We start from the raw sequence: 24920 nt of genomic DNA on the forward strand, positions 1-24920 counted from the left end.
TTGGCGCATGGGCCTCTTGGGGATGGTGCCCTTGGCCCATATAGGCCAAGGCGCACCCCCTACAGCCCATGTGGCCACCCGGGGCAGGTGGCCCCACCCGGTGGACCCCCGGGACCCTTCCGGTGGTCCCGGTACAATACCGGTGACCCCGAAACTTGTCCCGATGGCCGAAATAGCACTTCCTATATATAATTCTTTACCTCCGGACCATTCCGGAACTCCTCGTGACGTCCGGGATCTCATCCGGGACTCCGAACAACTTTCGGGTTACCGCATACTAATATCTCTATAACCCTAGCGTCACCGAACCTTAAGTGTGTAGACCCTACGGGTTCGGGAGACATGCAGACATGACCGAGATGACTCTCCGGTCAATAACCAACAGCGGGATCTGGATACCCATGTTGGCTCCCACATGTTCCACGATGATCTCATCGGATGAACCACGATGTCAAGGACTTAATCAATCCCGTATACAATTCCCTTTGTCTAGCGGTACGATACTTGCCCGAGATTCGATCGTCGGTATCCCGATACCTTGTTCAATCTCGTTACCGGCAAGTCTCTTTACTCGTTTCGTAACACATCATCCCATGATCAACTCCTTGATCACATTGTGCACATTATGATGATGTCCTACCGAGTGGGCCCAGAGATACCTCTCCGTTTACACGGAGTGACAAATCCCAGTCTCGATTCGTGCCAACCCAACAGACACTTTCGGAGATACCTGTAGTGTACCTTTATAGCCACCCAGTTACGTTGTGACGTTTGGCACACCCAAAGCACTCCTACGGTATTCGGGAGTTGCACAATCTCATGGTCTAAGGAAATGATACTTGACATTAGAAAAGCTTTAGCATACGAACTACATGATCTTGTGCTAGGCTTAGGATTGGGTCTTGTCCATCACATCATTCTCCTAATGATGTGATCCCGTTATCAATGACATCCAATGTCCATGGTCAGGAAACCGTAACCATCTATTGATCAACGAGCTAGTCAACTAGAGGCTTACTAGGGACATGGTGTTGTCTATGTATCCACACATGTATCTGAGTTTCCTATCAATACAATTCTAGCATGGATAATAAACGATTATCATGAACAAGGAAATATAATAATAACCAATTTATTATTGCCTCTAGGGCATATTTCCAACAGTCTCCCACTTGCACTAGAGTCAATAATCCAGTTCACATCGCTATGTGACTAACACTCAAGGTCACATCCCCATGTGACTAACACCCAAAGAGTTTACTAGAGTCAATAATCTAGTTCACATTACCATGTGATTAACACTCGATGAGTTCTGGGTTTGATCATGTTATGCTTGTGAGAGATGTTATAGTCAACGGGTCTGAATCTTTCAGATCCGTATGTACTTCGCAAATTTCTATGTCATCTTGTAGATGCAACTACTACGCTACATTTGGAGCCATTTCAAATAACTGTTCTACTTGGAGCTATTCTAAATTGTTGCTCCATTATACGTATCCGGTATCTCTACTCAGAGCTATCCGGATAGGTGTTAAGCTTGCATCGACGTAACTCTTTACGTTGAACTCTTTATCACCTCCATAACCGAGAAACATATCCTTATTCCTCTAAGGATAATTTAGACCGCTATCTGGTGATCTACTCCTAGATTACCTTTGTACCCTCTTGCCAGATATGTGGCAAGGCACACATCAGGTGCGGTACTCAGCATGGCATACCGTATAGATCCTAAAGCATAGGGGACGACCTTCATCCTTTCTCTTTCTTATGCCGTGGTCGAGCTTTAAGTCTTAACTTCATACCTTACAACTCAGGCAAGAACTCCTTCTTTGACTGATCCATCTTGAACACCTTCAAGATCATGTCAAGGTATGTGCTCATTTGAAAGTACCATTAAGCGTTTTGATCTATCCTTATAGATCTTGATGCTCAATGTTCAAGTAGCTTAATCCAGGCTTTCCATTGAAAAACACTTTCCAAACAACCCTATATGCTTTCCAGAAATTCTACGTCATTTCTGATCAACAATATGTCAACAACATATACTCATCAGAAATTCTATAGTGCTCCCACTAACTTCTTTGGAAATACAAGTTTCTCATAAACTTTGTATAAACCCAAAATCTTTGATCATCATCAAAGCGTATATTCCAACTCCGAGATGCTTACTCCAGTCCCTAGAAGGATTGCTGGAGCTTTGCATACTTATTAGCATCTTTCAGGATTGACAAAACCTTCCGGTTTGTATCACATACAACCTTTCCTCAAAAGTCGTCGAGGAAACAATGTTTTTGACATCCTATCTGCAAGATTTCATAAAAAATGCAGTAATCGCTAATATAATTCCAACAGACCCTTAGCATCGCTACGAGTGAGAAAGTCTCATCGTAGTCAACTCCTTGAACTTGTCGGAAAAAAATCTTAACGACAAGTCGAGCTTTCTTAATGGTGATACTTACCATCATTTTCCGTCTTCCTTTTAAAATCCATATGTACCTAACAGCCTTACGACCATCAAGTAGTTCTTCCAAAGTCTACACTTTGTTTTCATATATGGATCCTCTCTCGGATTATATGGCCCTCAAGCCATTTTGGAATCCAGGCCCACCATCGCTTCTCCATAGCTCGTAGGTTCATTGTTGTCTAGCAACATGACTTCCAAGACAGGATTACGTACCACTCTGAAGTAGTATGCATCCTTATCATCCCACGAGGTTTGGTAGTGACTTGATCTGAAGTTTCATGATCACTATCATAAGCTTCCACTTCAATTGGTGTAGGTGCCACAGGAACAACTTCCTGTGCCCTGCCACACACTAGTTGAAGAGACGGTTCAATAACCTCATCAAGTCTCCACCATCCTCCCACTCAATTCTTTCGAGAGAAACTTTTCCTCGAGAAAGGACCCGATTAAAGAAACAATCCCTTATTGCTTTCGGTTCTGAGACAGGAGGTATACCCAACTGTTTTGGGTGTCCTATGAAGATGCATTTATCCGCTTTGGGTTCGAGCTTATCAGCCTGAAACTTTTTCGCATAAGCGTCGCAGCCCCAAACTTTTAAGAAATGACAACTTAGGTTTCTCTAAACCATAGTTCATATGGTGTCATCTCATCGGAATTACGTGGTGCCTTATTTAAAGTGAATGTGGTTGTCTCTAATGCCTAACCCATAAACTATCGTGGTAATTCGATAAGAGACATCATGGTATGCATCATATCCAATAGGGTGCAGTTATGATGTTCGGACACACCATCACACTATGGTGTTCCAGGCTGTATTAGTTGTGGAACAATTTCCATAATGTCTTAATTCTGTGCCAAACTCGTAATTCAGATATTCATCTCTATGATCATATCATAGATATCTTATCCTCTTGTCACGACGATCTTTCAACTTCACCCTGAAATTACTTGAACCTTTCAATAATCCAGACTCGTGATTCATCAAGTAAATATACTCAACATCTACTCAAGTCATCTGTGAAGTAAGAACATAACGATATCCACTACATGCCTCAGCACTCACTGGACTGCACACATCAAAATGTGTTACTTCCAACAAGTTGCTTTCTAGTTCCATTTTACTGAAAATGAGGCTTTCAGTCATCTTGCCCATGTGGTATGATTTGCATGTCCCAAGTGATTCAAAATCAAGTGAGTCAAAACGGTCCATTTGCATGGAGTTTCTTCATGCATATACACCAATAGACATGGTTCGCATGCCTCAAACTTTTCAAAAACGAGTGAGCCCAAAGATCCATCAACATGGAGCTTCTTCATGCGTTTTATACCGATATGACTTACGTGGCAGTGCCACAAGTAGGTACTATTACTATCTTTTGGCATGAACATGTGTATCACTACGATCGAGATTCAATAAACCATTCATTTCAGGTGTAAGACCATTGAAGGTATTATTCAAATAAACAGAGTAACCATTATTCTCTTTAAATGAATAACCGTATTGCGATAGACATAATCCAATCATGTCTATGCTCAACGCAAACACCAATCTCGATGGTAGAGGGAGCGTACAATATTTGGTCAACCTTGGAAATACTTCCAACACATATCGTCATCTCACCTTTAGCTAGTCTCCGTTTATTCCGTAGCTTTTATTTCGAGTTACTAACACTTAGCAACCGAACCGGTATCTAATACCCTGGTGCTACTAGGAGTACTAGTAAAGTACACATTAACATAATACATCCAATATGCTTCTATCGACCTTGCCAGCCTTCTTATCTACCAAGTATCTAGGGTAATTCTGCTCCAGTGGCTGTTCCCTTTATTACAGAAGAACTTAGTCTCGGGTTTGGGTTCAACCTTGGGTTTCTTCACTAGAGCAGCAGCTAACTTGCCGTTTCATGAAGCATCCCTTTTTGCCCTTGCCCTTCTTGAAACTAGTGGTTTCACCAACCATCAACAATTGATGCTCCTTCTTGATCTCTACTTTTATGGTGTCAAACATCGCGAATATCTCAAGGATCATCATATATGTCCCTGATATATTATAGTTCATCACGAAGCTCAAGCAGCTTGGTGGTAATGACTTTGGAGAAACATCAATATCTCATCTGGAAGGTCAACTCCCACTCGATTCAAATGATTGTTGTACTCAGACAATCTGAGCACAAGCTCAACGATTGAGCTTTTCTCCTTAGTTTGTAGGCTAAGAAAATCGTCGGAGGTCTTATACCTCTTGACGTGGGCACGAGCCTGAAATCCCAATTTCAGCCCTCGAAACATCTCATATGTTTCGCGACGTTTCAAAATCGTCTTCGGTGCCTCTAAGCCGTTTAACTGAACTATCACGTAGTTATCAAAATGTGTATGTCAGATGTTCGCAACATCCATAGACAACGTTCGAGGTTCAACACACTGAGCGGTGCCTTAAGGACATAAGCCTTCTATGAAGCAATGAGGACAATCCTCAGTTTACGGACCTAGTCCGCATAATTGCTACTATCAACTTTCAACTAAATTTTCTCTAGGAACATAACTAAACAGTAGAACTGAAACGCGAGCTACGACATAATTTGCGAAGACCTTTTGACTATGTTCAGGATAATTAAGTTCATCTTATGAACTCCCACTCAGATAGACATCCGTCCAGTCATCTAAGTGATTACATGATCCGAGTCAACTAGGCCGTGTCCGATCATCACGTGAGACGGACTAGTCAACATCGGTGAACATCTTCATGTTGATCGTATCTTCTATACGACTCATGCTCGACCTTTCGGTCTCTTGTGTTCCGAGGCCATGTCTGTACATGCTAGGCTCGTCAAGTCAACCTAAGTGTTTCGCGTGTGTAAATCTGGCTTACACCCGTTGTATGTGAACGTAAGAATCTATCACACCCGATCATCACGTGGTGCTTCGAAACGACGAACTTTCGCAATGGTGCACAGTTAGGGGGAACACTTTCTTGAAATTTTAATGAGGGATCATCTTATTTACTACCGTCGTTCTAAGCAAATAAGATGTATAAACATGATAAACATCACATGCAATCAAATAGTGACATGATATGGCCAATATCATATTGCTCCTTTTGATCTTCATCTTCGGGGCTCCATGATCATCATCGTCACCGGCATGACACCATGATCTCCATCATCATGATCTCCATCATCGTGTCTCCATGAAGTTGCCTCGCCAACTATTACTTCTACTACTACAGCTAACGGTTAGCAATAAAGTAAAGTAATTACATGATGTTTATGTTGATACGCAGGTCATAAATAAATTAAGACAACTCCTATGGCTCCTGCTGGTTGTCACACTCATCGACATGCAAGTCGTGATTGCTGTTACAAGAACATGATCAATCTCATACATCACATATATCATTCATCACATCCTTTTGGCCATATCACATCACATAGCATACCCTGCAAAAACAAGTTAGACGTCCTCTAATTGTTGTTCGCATGTTTTACGTGGCTGCTATGGGTTTCTAGCAAGAACGTTTCTTACCTACGCAAAAACCACAACGTGATATGCCAATTGCTATTTACCCTTCATAAGGACCCTTTTCATCGAATCCGATCTGACAAAAGTGGGAGAGACAGACACCCGCTAGCCACCTTATGCAACTAGTGCATGTCAGTCGGTGGAACCAGTCTCACGTAAGAGTACGTGTAAGGTCGGTCCGGGCCGCTTCATCCCACAATGCCACCGAATCAAGATTGGACTAGTAACGGTAAGCATATTGAACAAAATCAACGCCCACAACTACTTTGTGTTCTACTCGTGCATAGAAACTACGCATAGACCTAGCTCATGATGCCACTGTTGGGGAACGTAGCAATAATTCAAAATTTTCCTACGTGTCACCAAGATCAATCTATGGAGTCATCTAGTAACGAGGAGGAGTGGATCTACATACCCTTGTAGATCGCGCGCGGAAGCGTTCAAGAGAACGGGGTTGATGGAGTCGTACTCGTCGTGATCCAAATCACCGATGATCCTAGCGCCGAACGAACGGCACCTCCGCGTTCAACACACGTACGGAGCAGCAACGTCTCCTCCTTCTTGATCCAGCAAGGGGGGAGGAGAGGTTGATGGAGATCCAGCAGCACGACGGCGTGGTGGTGGAAGTAGCGGGATTCCAACAGGGCTTCGCCAAGCGCTGCGGGAGGAGGGAGATGTGTCATGGGAGGGAGAGGGAGGCGCCAGGGCTTAGGTATGGTTGCCCTCCCTTTCCCCCACTATATATAGGGCCAAGGGTGAGGGGGGGGCGCAGCCTTGGCCCTTCCTCCAAGGAAGGGTGCGGCTAAGGGAGGAGTCCCTCCTCCCCAAGGCACCTCGGAGGTGCCTTCCCCTTTTAGGACTCTTCCTTTCCCTCTTCTCTTGGCGCATGGGCCTCTTGGGGCTGGTGCCCTTGGCCCATATAGGCCAAGGCGCACCCCCTACAGCCCATGTGGCCCCCTGGGGCAGGTGGCCCCATCCGGTGGACCCCCGGGACCCTTCCGGTGGTCCCGGTACAATACCGGTGACCCCGAAACTTGTCCCGATGGCCGAAATAGCACTTCCTATATATAATTCTTTACCTCCGGACCATTCCGGAACTCCTCGTGACGTCCGGGATCTCATCCGGGACTCCGAAAAACTTTCGGGTTACCGCATACTAATATCTCTATAACCCTAGCGTCACCGAACCTTAAGTGTGTAGACCCTACGGATTCGGGAGACATGCAGACATGACCGAGATGACTCTCCGGTCAATAACCAACAGCAGGATCTGGATACCCATGTTGGCTCCCACATGTTCCACGATGGTCTCATCGGATGAACCATGATTTCAAGGACTTAATCAATCCCATATACAATTCCCTTTGTCTAGCGGTACGATACTTGCCCGAGATTCGATCGTCGGTATCCCGATACCTTGTTCAATCTCGTTACCGGCAAGTCTCTTTACTCGTTTCATAACACATCATCCCGTGATCAACTCCTTGATCACATTGTGCACATTATGATGATGTCCTACCGAGTGGGCCCAGAGATACCTCTTCGTTTACACGGAGTGACAAATCCCAGTCTCGATTCGTGCCAACCCAACAGACACTTTTGGAGATACTTGTAGTGTAGCTCTATAGCCACCCAGTTACGTTGTGACGTTTGGCACACCCAAAGCACTCCTACGGTATCCGGGAGTTGCACAATCTCATGGTCTAAGGAAATGATACTTGACATTAGAAAAGCTTTAGCATACGAACTACATGATCTTGTGCTAGGCTTAGGATTGGGTCTTGTCCATCACATCATTCTCCTAATGATGTGATCCCGTTATCAACGACATCCAATGTCCATGGTCAGGAAACCGGTAACCATCTATTGATCAACGAGCTAGTCAACTAGAGGCTTACTAGGGACATGGTGTTGTCTATGTATCCACACATGTATCTGAGTTTCCTATCAATACAATTCTAGCATGGATAATAAACGATTATCATGAACAAGGAAATATAATAATAACCAATTTATTATTGCCTCTAGGGCATATTTCCAACAGAAACTCCATGTAGATGGACTTTTGGAGTCTCTTGATTATGAATCATGTGACACGTGCGAACCATGCCTCATGGGCAAAATGACCAAGACTCCGTTCTCCAAAACAATGGAGCGAGCAACCAACTTATTGGAAATCATACATAATGATGTATGCGTTCCAATGAGCGTTGAGGCTCGCGGTGGCTATCGTTATGTTCTCACCCTCACTGATGACTTAAGTAGATATGGGTATGTCTACTTAATGAAACACAAGTCTGAGACCTTTGAAAAGTTCAAGGAATTTCAGAGTGAGGTAGAGAATCAACGTGACAGGAAAATAAAGTTCTTACGATCAGATCATGGAGGAGAATACTTGAGTCATCAGTTTGGCACGCACCTAAGGAACTGTGGAATTGTTTCACAACTCACGCCGCCTGGAATACCTCAGCGAAATGGTGTGTCCGAACGTCATAATCGCACTCTATTGGATATAGTGCGATCTATGATGACTCTTACCGATCTACCACTGTCATTTTGGGGTTATGCTTTAGAGACTGCCACATTCACTTTAAATAGGGCTCCGTTGAAATCCGTTGAGATGACACCGTATGAATTATGGTTTAGAAAGAAACCTAAGTTGTCGCTTCTGAAAGTTTGGGGATGCAGTGCTTATGTCAAGAAACATCAACCTGAAAAGCTCGAACCCAAGTCGAAAGAATGTGTCTTCATAAGATACCCTAGGGAAACTATTGGGTATACCTTCTACCTCAGATCCGAAGGCAAGCTCTTTGTTGCCAAGAATGGATCCTTTCTAGAGAAAGAGTTTCTCTCGAAAGAAGTAAGTGGGAGGAAAGTAGAACTTGATGAGGTACCTCCTCTTGAACCGGAGAGTAGCATAGCCCAGGAAGATGTTTCTGTGGTGCCTACGCCGACTAGATAAGAAGTTACTGATGATGATCATGAAACTTCGGATCAAGTTGCTACTGAACTTCGTAGGTCCACAAGGACACTTTCCGCACCAGAGTGGTACGGCAACCCTGTCCTGGAAATCATGTTGCTAGACAATGGTAAACCTTCGAACTATGAAGAAGCGATGGCGGGCCCAGATTCCAACAAATGGCTTGAAGCCATGAAATCCGAGATAGGATCCATGTATGAAAACGAAGTATGGACTTTGACAGACTCGCCCGATGATCGACAAGCCATAGAGAATAAATGGATCTTTAAGAAGAAGACTAACACGGATGGTAATGTGACCATCTATAAGGCTCGGCTTGTGATACGTCTCCGACGTATCTAAAATTTTTGATTGCTCCATGCTATATTATCTTCTGTTTTGGATGTTTATGGGCTTTATTATACACTTTTATATTATTTTTGGGACTAACCTATTAACCTAGAGCCTAGTGCCAGTTTCTGTTTTTTCTTTGTTTTAGAGTATCGCAGAAAAGGAAAATCAAACGGAGTCCAATTGACCTGAAACTTCACGAAACTTATTTTTGGAAGGAAAACAACCCGGGAGACTTGGAGTCCACGTCAAGGAAGCTTCGAGGAAGCCACGAGGTAGGGGGGCGCGCCCACCCCCTGGGCACGCCCTCCACCCTCGTGGGCCCCTTGTGGCTCCCTTGACGTACTTCTTCCGCCTATATATCTCCATATACCCTAAAATGATCAGAGAGCACAATAGATCGGGAGTTCCGCCGCCAAAAGCCTCCGTAGCCACCGAAAAACAATCTAGACCCGTCTCGGCACCCTACCGGAGGGGGAAATCCCTCTCCGGTGGCCATCTTCATCATCCCGGTGCTCTCCATGACGAGGAGGGAGTAGTTCTCCCTTGGGGCTGAGGGTATGTACCAGTAGCTATGTGCTTGATCTCTCTCTCTCTCTCGTGTTCTTGATTTGGCACGATCTTGATGTATCGTGAGCTTTGCTATTATAGTTGGATCTTATGTCTCTCCTCCCCCTCTACTCTCTTATAATGGATTGAGTTTCCCCTTTGAAGTTATCTTATCGGATTGAGTCTTTAATGATTTGAGAACACTTGATGTATGTCTTGCCGTGCATATCTTTGGTGACAATGGGATATCACGTGATTCACTTGATGTATGTTTTGGTGACCAACTTGCGGGTTCCGCCCATGAACTTATGCATAGGGGTTGGCACATGTTTTCGTCGTGATTCTCCGGTAGAAACTTTGGGGCACTCTTTGAGGTTCTATGTGTTGGTTGAATAGATGAATCTGAGATTGTGTGATGCATATCGTATAATCCTACCCACGGATACTTGAGGTGACATTGGAGTATCTAGGTGACATTAGGGTTTTGGTTGATTTGTGTCTTAAGGTGTTATTCTAGTACGAACTCTAGGGCTGTTTGTGACACTTATAGGAATAGCCCAACAGATTGATTGGAAAGAATAACTTTGAGGTGGTTTCGTACCCTACCATAATCTCTTCGTTTGTTCTCCGCTATTAGTGACTTTGGAGTGACTCTTTGTTGCATGTTGAGGGATAGTTATGTGATCCAATTATGCTATTATTGTTGAGAGAATTTTCACTAGTGAAAGTATGAACCCTAGGCCTTGTTTCAACGCATTGCAATACCGTTTACGCTCACTTTTATCATTAGTTACCTTGCTGTGTTTATATTTTTAGATTACAAAAACCATTATCTACTATCCATATACCATTTGTATCACCATCTCTTCGCCGAACTAGTGCACCTATACAATTTACCATTGTATTGGGTGTGTTGGGGACAGAAGAGACTCTTTGTTATTTGGTTGCAGGGTTGCTTGAGAGAGACCATCTTCATCCTACGCCTCCTACGGATTGATAAACCTTAGGTCATCCACTTGAGGGAAATTTGCTACTGTCCTACAAACCTCTGCACTTGGAGGCCCAACCACATCTACAAGAAGAAGGTTGTGTAGTAGACATCAAGCTCTTTTCTGGCACCGTTGCCGGGGAGGTTAGCACTTGAAGGTGTATCTTTAGATCTTGCAATCGAATCTTTTTGTTTCTTGTTTTATCACTAGTTTAGTTTATAAACGAAAATTATAAAAAAATGGAATTAAGGGTACCTCATATGCTTCATCTTTTTAATATCTATCATGAAAATAAGGATTCCGATAATTGTGCTCAAGTGCTAGAAGAAGAATGCATTAGAATGTTTGGCACTAACTATTTGAATGATGAGCATGATTGCAATGTTGTTAGTATGAATTCCTTGAATATCCATGATGCTAATGATATGCAAAGCCACAAGCTTGGGGAAGCTGTGTTTGATGAAGATGATATTTTTTGTCCCCCAAGTTTTGATGAGCAAATTTATTATGATGAAAGCATGCCTCCTATTTATGATGATTATATTGATGAAAGTGGATTTGGAGAGGTCATGACTTTATTTAGTAATGATTCCACTATCTTGGAAGAGGTTCTAATTGATTATGAGAACAAAGTTGCTATTTATGATGATTATTGTGATGACTTGTATACTATAAGACTAGCCACAGTGGGAGTAACTTCAGCAGTAACTTCAAGTCCAACTAAGCAAATTTGTCTATGTGGCAATGAGTTAATGAAGAGAGAGGTAGTTCTAGTAACTTAGTTAGTTACTATAACATCACATGTCCCAATGCAGTATGAGTCTATAACCTAATAAATGGAGCTTTGCATGACACCACACCTATGTTACTACTCACTATGAAGGTAGTAACATAGTCTAGGGATATGTGTATGTTACTAGTGTATGTTACTCTCCATTGTGGCTAGTCTAAAGAATAATGATATCCATGAAACTTGTCATCATGATTTTAGTTTTCAATTGGATTATGCCTCACATGATAGTTATTTTGTTGAGTTTGCTCCCACTACTATTCATGAGAAGAATTTTGCTTATGTGGAGAGTGGTAAATTTTCTATGCTTGTAGATCATGAAAAGAATGCTTTAGGTGATGGTTATATTGTTGAATTCATTCATGATGCTACTGAAAATTATTATGAGGGAGGAAGTTATGCTTGTAGGAATTGCAATAATATCAAGTTTTCTCTCTATGTGCTTAAAGTTTTACCTTCCTACGCAAGTTGATTCTTGTTTCACCTTCCTATGCAAGTTGATTCTTGTTTCCACAAGTTGTTTGCTCACGAAATTCCTATGCATAGGAATTGGGTTAGACTTAAATGTGTTAGTCATATTCTTCATGATGCTCTCTTTATGTTTCAATTCTTATCCTTTATGTGAGCATCATTGAAATCATGATGCCTAGCTAGGGGCGTTAAACGATAGCGCTTGTTGGGAGGCAACCCAATTTTTTTTGTTCCTTGCTTTTTGTTCATGTTTAGTAATAAATAATTTATCTAGCCTCTGTTTAGATGTGGTTTTATGTTTTAATTAGTGTTTGTGCCAAGTAGAACCTTTGGGAAGACTTGGGGAAAGTCTTGTTGATCATGCTGTAAAAAACAGAAACTTTAGCGCTCACAAGAATTGCTGCCATTTTTATTTGGATAGTGTTATTTAGTTAATTCGTTTTGCAGATGATTAATAGATAAATTCCTCACGTCCAGCAGTTTATTTTAGAATTTTTGGGGTTCCAGAAGTTTGCGTTAGCTACAGATTACTACAGACTGTTCTGTTTTTGACAGATTCTGTTTTTTCGTGTGTTGTTTGCTTATTTTGATGAATCTATGGCTAGTAAAAGAGTTTATAAACCATGGAGAAGTTGTAATACAGTAGGTTTAAAACCAATATAAATAAATAATGAGTTCATTACAGTACTTTGAAGTGGTGTTTTGCTTTCTTTCGCTAACGGAGCTCACGAGTTTTCTGTTAAGTTTTGTGTTGTGAAGTTTTCAAGTTTTGGGTAAAGATTCGATGGACTATGGAATAAGGAGTGGCAAGAGCCTAAGCTTGGGGATTCCCAAGGCATCCCAAAGTAATATTCAAGGAAAACCAAAAGCCTAAGCTTGGGGATGCCCGGAAGGCATCCCCTCTTTCGTCTTTGTTCATCGGTAACTTTACTTGGAGATATATTTTTATTCGCCACATGATATGTGTTTTGCCTGGAGCGTAATTTTATTTTATTTTGTTTGCTTGCTGTTTGAATAAAATAACAAGATCTAAAATTCTTAAATGTTAGAGAGTCTTCACAGAGTTGCATAATTATTCAACTACTCATTGATCTTCACTTATATCTTTCGAAGTAGTTTATTGTTTGCTCTAGTACTTCACTTATATCTTTTAAAGCATGGCGGTAGTTTTATTTTGAAGAAATAGATCAATTCTCATGCTTCACTTAGATTATTTTGAGAGGCTTAAATAGCATGGTAATTTGCTTAAATAATCCTAATATGCTAGGTATTCAAGATTAGTAAAAACTTTCTTATGAGTGTTTTGAATACTAAGAGAAGTTTGATGCTTGATGATTGTTTTGAGATATGGAGGTAATAATATCAAAGTCGTGCTAGTTGAGTAGTTGTGAATTTGAGAAGTGCTTGTATTGAAGTTTGCAAGTCCCGTAGCATGCACGTATGGTAAACGTTATGTAACAAATTTGAAACATGAGGTGTTATTTGATTGTCTTCCTTATGAGTGGTGGTCGGGGACGAGCGATGGTTTTTTCCTACCAATCTATCCCCCTAGGAGCATGCGCGCACTACTAGGGAAAACCCTAGTAGTAGCACGGGTTTTGAGGCTAGCCGCAGCGCGGGTGGCCACACTACTAATAAGGAGCTACAACTAACTTATAGTAGTAGCGCGGTCCTTACCCGCGCTACTACTGTTGACGATTTCAGCATCGCTTTTTATGAACGCGCTACTATTACTTAGTTGTAGCGATTTCGCAGTCCCTCGCTACTGCTATATCTTTCATCATTTTTCCCCGTACCCCTTTCCCTTTCAGTTTCCCTTTCAAATACTAGATAGTAGGTACTGCTAGTAGATATCAAATTCATAAACCATTACTGGGTAGTACTCCCTTCGTTCCAAATTACTGGTCGTGGTTTTAGTTCAAACCACGACGAGTAATTTGGAACGAACGGAGTACTAGATAACAATTTAATGCATAGTCAACATGCATCCTCAAGCAGTACAAGGTCATATCAACGGCGATCATCATATGTAGTTCTAGATGATATCGACGACGATCATCATATGTAGTTCTAGATGATATAGCCACACACACATATGTAGTTCTAGATGATATAGCCACACACACATATGTAGTTCTAGATGATATCAAAGACAATCATCATCCTCAAGCATGGGCGGTTGGTGTTCCTGATAGTAATTAGGATGGCATGTCCAACACGAAGATTCCTGCCATCGAGGAATTTCTTCCACCCAACCGAGTTTAAGTGTGTGCGACCGTCCGTGTCCACGCGGTAAGTACAGGTTGTGACGAAGCCCCTTGCAGTAAGGCATAGTCCAGCTAAGCCTTCTTCATCAGGCTCGACATAACTCACAGATATGCTTGCTACGTCTTGAGCTTGCGTTGGTTTTCCCACGAAGAGGAAGGGATGATGCAGCAAAGTAGCGTAAGTATTTCCCTCAGTTTTTGAGAACCAAGGTATCAATCCAGTAGGAGGCCACGCTCAAGTCCCTCGTACCTGCACAAAACGATAGCTACTCGCAACCAACGCGATTAGGGGTTGTCAATCCCTTCACGGTCACTTACGAGAGTGAGATCTGATAGATATAATATTTTTTGTATTTTTGGTATAAAGATGCAAAGTAAAAAAGTAAAGGCAAAGTAAAAAAGCAAAGGAAGATTAAAGTGATGGAGATTGATATGATGAGAATAGACCCGGGGGCCATAGATTTCACTAGTGGCTTCTCTCAAGAGCATAAGTATTCTACGGTGGGTGAACAAATTACTGTTGAGCAATTGACAGAATTGAGCATAGTTATGAGAATATCTAGGCATGATCATTTATATAGGCATCACGTCTGTGACAAGTAGACCAAAACGATTCTGCATCTACTACTATTACTCCACTCATCGACCGCTATCCAGCATGCATCTAGAGTATTAAGTTAAAAACAGAGTAACGCCTTAAGCAAGATGACATGATGTAGAGAGATAAATTCATGCAATATGAAATAAACCCCATCTTGTTATCCTCGATGGCAATGATGCAATACGTGCCTTGCTGCCCCTTCTGTCACTGGGAAAGGACACCGCAAGATCGAACCCAAAGCTAAGCACTTCTCCCATGGCAAGAACTACCAATCTAGTTGGCCAAACCAAACGGATAATTCGAAGAGACTTGCAAAGATAACCAATCATACATAAAAGAATTCAGAGAAGATTCAAATATTATTCATAGATAGACTTGATCATAAACCCACAATTCATAGGTCTCAACAAACACACCGCAAAAAAAGAAGATTACATCGAATAGATCTCCACAAGAGAGGGGGAGAACTTTGTATTGAGATTCAAAGAGAGAGAAGAAGCCATCTAGCTACTAACTATGGACCCGAAGGTCTGAGGTAAACTATCACACTTCATCGGAGAGGCTAGGATGATGTAGAAGCCCTCCGTGATGACGGCCCTCTTCCGGCGGAGCTCCCGAATAGGCCCCAAGATGGGATCTCGTGGATACAGAAAGTTGCGGCGGTGGAATTAGGTTTTTGGCTCCTGTTTTGATCGTTTGGGGGTACGTAGGTATATATAGGAGGAAGGAGTACGCCGAAGGAGCACCGAGGGGCCCATGAGGAAGGGGGCGCGCCCCCACCCTCGTGACCGCCTCTTTTGTTCCTTGGAGCAGGGTCCAAGTCTCCTGGATCACGTTCGGTGAGAAAATCACATTCCCGAAGGTTTTATTCCGTTTGGACTCCGTTTGATATTCCGTTTCTTCGAAACACTGAAATAGGCAAAAAAGCAACAATTCTGGGCTGGGCCTCCGGTTAATAGGTTAGTCCCAAAAATAATATAAAAGTGGAAAATAAAGCCCAATATAGTCCAAAACAGTAGATAATATAGCATGGAGCAATCAAAAATTATAGATACGTTGGAGACGTATCAATGCTCTTTGCCAATTTCTGAATAAGAAAAATATTTCAATTAATAAATAGCCTCGCAAATAAGTACATATGGATTATCTACACTATTAATAGTTTCCTTAGATTTTACACTAATAAGCATGTGATCGAACTCTACACTAAAACATATCATCGACTAGATTCCACACAACATACCATATCATTGGACTATACACTAAGTATTTCATCAGATAATTTGCATTTGTAAGTATAACATACCATATCATGTCGATCAACCATGGTATTTGTTAGGTGGGTCACGAATAGCACCCCGACAAAGTCAGCACGTGGTGGAATTATGTCCCACAGGTTGGACACCTCCTCCTCGCTCAGCCTTGTTCTTTGAGCTACGATGGCTTCTTGAAGTGGGTCATCATCATCTTCATTGAGTGGGTCCTCATTATCTTCATCATCTTCCAGCAGGTTGAGATAAATGACAGCCAGCTTGGGTCTTTCTGCTCTGAAGAAGAAGCTGATCAACTCACCACCAGTAAGACGCATGCGAGCGACGAAACGGGCCCATCCATCTCCTCCAATCTGCGACATATTGCGTCCTTTCTTGACCTCCATAGTGTACGGCCCCCCAGGAGCCTCAAATGTCACAGTGTCTCCTGTCAACTTGTTGAATTTCAACCTCACATTGCATGGGACGATATGTGTAAAATAAGCAAAATGACACAATGCAGTAATGCCAACACTAAAAATAAAATAGTTATTACATTTCATCTAATTTCTTACCGCCGCATGACGAAAACCCGGCTGGAAGTAGATGTCGAACAGCTTGCCAGTTGCAAGGCTGCTGGCGCACCTTGACTTGCACAGTCGACATAGTGGTGGTGGTGGTGGCGCCATTTTTCCTAAAGCAATATGAGCAAAGGATTAACGATCCACTTCACAGGAAATAAAAAAAGTAGCATGAGATATTTTTGGTTCTTCCGCGAGAAGCAATTTGATGGACAATTATAATCCTAAGATCTAGTAACATATTAAATGACAAGGTACCACCTACATTTTGCCAAAAAGTAACTAAATCAACTAAATGAAAATGTTCTAAATCAACTAAATGAAAATGTTCTAAATCAACTAAATGAAAATGGTGCATACTAAATCAACTAAATGAACTAGCCTACTAAATCAATTAAATCAAAATGTTCTAAATCAACTAAATGGACTAGCCTACTAAATCAACTAAATAAAAATGTTCTAAATCAACTAAATCAAAATGTTCTAAATCAACTAGCCTACTAAATCAACTAAATCAAAATGTAGGGAGGACGGAGGAGGAGGCCGGTGCCGAGTCCAGCAAGGAGGAGGGGCCGGCCGGCGGCCAGTGGAGGGAGGACGGAGGAGGAAGGCGGGGCGAGGAGGGGTCGGCCAGCGACTAGTGGATAGGGAGGACGGAGGAGGAGGCCGGTACCGAGTCCAGCAAGGAGGAGGAGGTGACGGCGGCGCAGAGGGAGGAGGGGCGATGGGGGAGGACCGGCGCGGGGGATAGAGAGGGATCCAGTGAGTGTGTGACTGTGAGTGGATCGGATAGAGATGGGGTGGGAGATGGAATGGCTTAGCAGTAGCGCGCTATAGAGAAAGACGCTACTGCTAAACTACCTAGCAGCAGCACCTTTCACAAAGAAGCGCTACTTCTATGTGTCAGCATGTAAAAATAGACTTATAGTTTATTGTATCAAAAATACATTGATCATCAACGATCTTTTTGTGTACAATTTGATTTGTCAATATGAGTCCTCACCGGTTTAGGAACAAGTGAAGACTCATATTGCAGCCACAAATTCTACACATAGAGTTCAATGAAGACCAAGTGCTTGTCAAAGTTTGAGAAGTAACATATTTAAGGTGGTAGAAACTCTCTTCACGGAGCGAGGTGGGACTAAATTTTTGTAGTAAACTTAGAAGTAGCGCTTATTGGCAAAATGCGCTGCTACTATGCTACGTAGTAGTAGTGCCCTTCGTTATAACGCGTTGCTGCTATAGCTAGCCTCGCGGCGGCCTCGTGGGAATTATAGCAGTAGCGCGTCTTTCAACTAGCGCGCTACTGCTATATTTATTTCAGCAACGAGTTATTCTTGAGCTCGCTATGGCTAATTAGCAGCAGCGCCTTATTTTAAAGCGCGCTGCTGATAAGATTCTGTGTATAGGCTTTTCCTTAGTAGTGGCGTAGTGCCGAGGTTTTTGATGACTTGTAGAATTTTGCAATAAGTATGTGAGTTCTTTATGACTAATGTTGAGTCCATGGATTATACGCACTCTCACCCTTCCATCATTGCTAGCCTCTTCGGTACCGTGCATTGCCCTTTCTCACATTGAGAGTTGGTGCAAACTTCGCTGGTGCATCCAAACCCCGTGATATGATACGCTCTTTCACACATAAACCTCCTTATATCTTCCTCAAAACAGCCACCATACCTACCTATTATGGCATTTCCTTAGCAATTCCGAGATATATTGCCATGCAACTTTCCACCATTCCTTTTATCATAACACATTCATCATTGTCATATTGCTTAGCATGATCATGTAGTTGACATAGTATTTGTGGCAAAGCCATCGTTCATAATTCTTTCATACATGTCACTGTTGGTTCATTGCATATCCCGGTACACCGCCGGAGGCATTCATATAGAGTCATCTTTTGTTCTAGCATCGAGTTGTAATCATTGAGTTGTAAATAAATAGAAGTGTGATGATCACCATTTTCTAGAGCATTGTCCCAAGTGAGGAATAATAAAAAAAGGGAGAAAGGCCATAAAAAAGAGAAGGCCCAAAAAAAGAGAAAGGCCATATAAAAAGGAGAAGGCCCAAAAAATATATAAAATGAGAGAAAAAGAGAGAAGGGACAATGCTACTATCCTTTGCCACACTTGTGCTTCAAAGTAGCACCATGATCTTCATGATAGAGAGTCTCTTGTTCTGTCACTTTCATATACTAGTGGGAAATTTTCATTATAGAACTTGGCTTGTATATTCCAACAATGGGCCTCCTCAAGTGCCCTAGGTCTTCGTGAGCAAGCAAGTTGGATGCACACCCACTTAGTTTCTTTTGTTTAGCTTTCATGCATTTATACCTCTAGTGCATCCGTTGCATGGCAATCCCTACTCCTTGCATTGACATCAATTGATGGGCATCTCCCTAGCCCATTGATTAGCCGCGTCGATGTTAGACTTTCTCCTTTTTGTCTTCTCCACATAACCCCCATCATCATATTCTATCCCACCCATAGTGCTATGTCCATGGCTCGCGCTCATGTATTGCGTGAAAGTTTATAGGTTTGAGATTACTAAAGTATGAAACAATTGCCTGGCTTGTCATCGGGGTTGTGCATGATGAGAGCATTCTTGTGTGACGAAAATGGAGCATGATCAAACTATATGATTTTGTAGGGATGAACTTTCTTTGGCCATGTTATTTTGAGAAGACATGATTGCTTAGTTAGTATGCTTGAAGTATTATTGTTTTCATGTCAATATTAAACTTCTGTCTTGAATCTTATGGATCTGAATATTCATGCCACAATTAAGAAGAATTACATTGAAATTATGCCAGGTAGCACTCCGCATCAAAAATTCTGTTTTTATCATTTACCTACTCGAGGATAAGCAGGAATTAAGCTTGGGGATGTTGATACATCTCCAACGTATCTATAATTTTTGATTGCTCCATGCTATATTATATTCTGTTTTGGATGTTTATGGGCTTTATTATACACTTTTATATTATTTTTGGGACTAACCTATTAACCCAGAGCCCAGTGCCGGTTTCTGTTTTTTCTTTGTTTTAGAGTATTGAAGAAAAGGAAAATTAAACGGAGTCCAATTGACCTGAAACTTCACGGAACTTATTTTTGAAAAGAAAGCAACCCGAGAGACTTGGAGTCCATGTCAAGGAAGCCATGAGGTAGGGGGGCACGCCCACCCCCCTGGGCGCGCCCTCCACCCTCGTGGGCCCCTCGTGGCTCCCCTGACGTACTTCTTACACATATATATCTCCATATACCCTAAAACGGTCGGAGAGCACAATAGATCGGGAGTTCCGCCGCCAGAAGCTTCCGTAGCCACCGAAAACCAATCTAGACCCATTTCGGCACCCTGCCGGAGGGGGCAATCCCTCTCCAGTGGCCATCTTCATCATCCCGGTGCTCTCCATGACGAGGAGGGAGTAGTTCTCCCTTGGGGATGAGGGTATGTACCAGTAGCTATGTGTTTGATCTCTCTCTCTCTCTCTCTCGTGTTCTTGATTTGGCACGATCTTGATGTATCGTGAGCTTTGCTATTATAGTTGGATATTATGTTTCTCCTCCCCCTCTACTCTCTTATAATGGATTGAGTTTCCCCTTTGAAGTTATCTTATCGGATTGAGTCTTTAATGATTTGAGAACACTTGATGTATGTCTTGCCGTGCATATCTGTGGTGACAATGGGATATCACGTGATTCACTTGACGTATGTTTTGGTGACCAACTTGCGGGTTCCGCCCATGAACTTATGCATAGGGGTTGGCACACGTTTTCGTCGTGATTCTCCGGTAGAAACTTTGGGGCACTCTTTGAGGTTCTATGTGTTGGTTGAATAGATGAATCTGAGATTGTGTGATGCATATCGTATAATCATACCCACGGATACTTAAGGTGAAATTGGAGTATCTAGGTGACATTAGGGTTTTGGTTGATTTGTGTCTTAAGGTGTTATTCTAGTACGAACTCTAGGGCTATTTGTGACACTTATAGGAATAGCCCAACGGATTGATTGGAAAGAATAACTTTGAGGTGGTTTCGTACCCTACCATAATCTCTTCGTTTGTTCTCCGCTATTAGTGACTTTGGAGTGACTCTTTGTTGCATGTTGAGGGATAGTTATGTGATCCAATTATGCTATTATTGTTGAGAGAACTTCCACTAGTGAAAGTATGAACCCTAGGCCTTGTTTCAACGCATTGCAATACCATTTACGCTCACTTTTATCATTAGTTACCTTGCTGTGTTTATATTTTTAGATTACAAAAACCATTATCTACTATCCATATACCACTTGTATCACCATCTCTTCGCCGAACTAGTGCACCTATACAATTTACCATTGTATTGGGTGTGTTGGGGACACAAGAGACTCTTTGTTATTTGGTTGCAGGGTTGCTTGAGAGAGACCATCTTCATCCTACGCCTCCTACGGATTGATAAACCTTAGGTCATCCACTTGAGGGAAATTTTCTACTGTCCTACAAACCTTTGCACTTGGAGGCCCAACAACGTCTACAAGAAGAAGGTTGCACTACAAAAAAAAGACACATCCGTGACATTTTGGGCCGAACGAATTTTTTTCTGTCATACATATGACACTTCTATGACGATAATTGTGACAAAACCCGGTATCATCATAGATGTGGTGGGCTCCTACTTCCATGATAAAAAATCATGACCGAAAATGGGCTTTTCATCCTGGGCAGGCCGGAGACACGGATGCATGACATTCTTTGGGCCGTCCATGACAGAAAAACCCGTTTTAGAAGCGAGGGGGAGGAAAATGTCGGGGAGTTCCCGGTTACGGTGGGAGGTCGGGGGCCGAGCGATGCGTGTTTCTCTCGTACACGTACGCGCGTGTGTGCAAGGCATTGGCTCTAACTGAACCCGAGCAAGGCGTTGGGCTCTAACTGAACCCGAGCAATTGCACTGCAGGCTACGCGTTACTGAACCCGAGCGATCGATCGATGGCTGTTAACTGAACCCGATCGAGCGATTCCTTCGCTACTGCTGCTAACTGAAGCCGATCGATGGGATGAACAGTGAGCGTTGCGGGGGGTTTGGATGAACAGTGAGCGGTGGTGTTGCCTCTGGATGAATAGGACCCCATGGTGTGGCGGAGGGCTGGATGAACAGTAGACGATGGAGGGGTGCCCGTGGAGGGGTGGATGAACAGGACCCCATGGTGTGGAGGGCTGGATGAACAGTAGACGGTGGAGGGGTGGTTGAACAGGACCCTGTGGTGTGGAGGGCTGGATGAACAGTAGACGGTGGAGGGGTGCCCGTGGAGGGGTGGTTGAACAGGACCCCGTGGTGTGGAGGGCTGGATGAACAGTAGGACGGTGGAGGGATGGTTGAACAGTAGCCGGTGGAGTAGCCCGCGGTGGAGGCTGGATGAACAGGAGCCCGTGGATGAACAGTCGCAGGTGGAGGCTGGAGGAGGTCGACGGTGGATGAACAGTAGCCGGTGGTGTGGCGTACCGCAAAACGGACGAAACGGACTTGTGTTGGAGCGCTACGGTCGAAATGGGGGTCCTGTTCATCGGGAGGGGTGTGGCGTACCGCAAAACGAGAGGAGGGAGCAGGCAGTCCCGCCGGCGCTTGTTTGAGCGACTGGAGCAGGAAGAGCAGAGATTGAAGAAGCGCGACGGCCGTTGGATGGACATCCAATAGTCAGTGCTTGTGCGTCAACCTTTTTTTTAGGAAAGCCTCAAATCTGTGGAAAACAGCATACAGCCCATCTGCCATTATTTCTAATAATTTACAGCCTATTTGCTAATTCTTAAGGTTTTTTGGAGCCCATATTCTTTTTGTCAGCATTACAGCCCATATTGTGGCAACGGTTAAAAAATTATATGAAGTTTTGCATATTTCGGTGCGGTCCGAACTGTTTTTAATCCCAAAATTTCGACTCACATTCAAACTGATTTTAAAAATAAATGTATATCAATATAAAATCCAACAAATTCTCCACACATAAAAATTAATGTAATTTAAAATCTTGAAATGAAAAAAAAGATATTTGAAACTAATTGCCGGTTTGATGTGTTTTAAAAATGTACAACCCATTGCTCATTACAGATGGGCCATTTTCTCAGCCAGCCGAATGAAAGCTCTCCTTGTTTTGAAAGATTTGTAGCCCAACAGGCCTGACAAAGCGACTTACTTGGCAAATCACAAAAAAAACTGGGTTGTGGCTGTGGACCCAGCTGTCAGCCTCTCCACGTACAGTACTCTTCCGATGGAAGTCGTTCCTTGACCACATTGACCACGCCGTGTGGAGAGCACCACGGCGGTGGACGACGGCGAGGCCTAGGAAGGGGACGACGCGGCAATGGAAGTCCGCGCGGAGAGGACTACGAGGGTTCACTGGTTCGGCTGCGGTGTGAGGCTGCCGTCGCCGCAGGGCCTGGCCAGCGGTGGGAATAGTAGGGGGCGATGAGGCCTCTGCGGCAGCACAGCAGGCCATGGGAGGCAGGAGCATGCGGCACGACCGGCGCTGCTTTGGGCGGCTGGAGCAAGAAGACCAGAGGTTGAAGAAGCACTACGGCCCTTGGATGGACATCGTACGGTCACTGGAGCTAGAATCGTTCATATTGACTAAGTCGACAAAGCCCTTCATCCCCGTCAACTTAGTAGGCCCACAAGTCAGTCTCCCAACAAGGTGGGTCCCAGCTAGCCGGGGGACTATTCATTTTTTTGTGCGTAATAAGGAGGCACTTCCGGTGGGTCCGAGCTGACCGCGGGGGGAACGTTTTTTTCGCGAAATACGGTGGCCCGTCCGGTGGGTCCCAGCAGTCAGGGGGAAATGATTTTTTTGCAAAATACTAGTGGCCCGTCCGGTGGGTCCCCGCTGTCAGGTGGAGGAATAATTATTTTCCACGTAATAAGGAGGCACTTCCTTGCGGCTGCCATGGACCCAGCTGTCAGCCTCTCCACGTACAGTACTCTTCCGATGGAAGTCGGTCGTTGACCACGTTGACCACGCCACGCCGAGAGCACCAGGGCGGTGGACGACAGCGAGGACTAGGAAGGGGACGGCTTGGAGCCGGGGAAGACGCAGCAGTGGATGCCCACGCGAAGAGGAGTACGAGGGTTCACTGGTTCGGCTGCGGTGTGAGGTTGTTGTCGCCACAGAATAACAGGGGGTGTGGGTGAGTAGAGGGATGGCCTGGCCAGCGGTGGGAGTAGTAGGGGCGGTGAGGCCTCCGCGGCATCACAGCCGGCCACGGGAGGCAGGAGCACGCGGCACGACCGGCGCTGGTTTGGGCGGCTAGAGCAAGAAGACCAGAGGTTGAAGAAGCACTATATCGTACGGTAACAGGAGCTAGAATCGTTCATATTGACAAAGTTGACAAAGCCATCCGTCCCCGTCAACTTGGTAGGCCCACAAGTCAGCCTCCCACTATGCTGGGTTCCAGCTGGCAGGGGGAATATTCATTTTTTTGTGCGTAATAAGGAGGCATTTCCTTGCGTGCGAAGATAGCTGGTGGGTCCGACATGTCAGCGGGGGACACTTTATTTCGCGAAATACAGAGGCCCTTCCGGTGGGTCCCAGATGTCAGGTGGATGAATCATTATTTTGCGTGTAATAAGGAGGCATTTCCTTGTGTGCGGCCATGGACCCAGCTGTCAGCCTCTCCACGCACAGTCTACTTCTGATGGTGCCGTTCGTTGACCACGTTGACCATGCCACGCCGGGCGCATCCAAGGTGGTGGACGACGGCGAGGCCTCGGACAGCAACGAGCCGGAGATGGGAAGACGCGGGAGTAGAGTCGCAGACAGAGAGGTGTACGAGGGTTAACTGGTTCTAGTGCGGTGTGGTTCGGCAGTCGGTGGAGAAGAACATGAGGTGTGGAGGGGTGGAGGGATGGCCTGGCCAACGGTGGAGTAGCGCTTCATAGCGAAGCGTGCTAAGCGGAGCTGCTAGTAGCAGGAGGCGGGAGGTGGTCCCGGCAGCGCTGGAGGAAGAAGACGAGAGATTGACGATGGATGCCGGTCGTTGGATGTAAATGCAACGGCTAACATGTCAGAATCATTTGTTGACTAAATTGACAACGACTTGCATTGGCTTCGACCTATTGTCCCACATTTCAGCCTCCAAAAATGTGGCACATATTCAACCC

The sequence above is a fragment of the Triticum aestivum genome, chromosome 2A (genome assembly GCF_018294505.1).
Source record: "Triticum aestivum cultivar Chinese Spring chromosome 2A, IWGSC CS RefSeq v2.1, whole genome shotgun sequence".
In the NCBI taxonomy this organism is placed as follows: Eukaryota; Viridiplantae; Streptophyta; class Magnoliopsida; order Poales; family Poaceae; genus Triticum; species Triticum aestivum.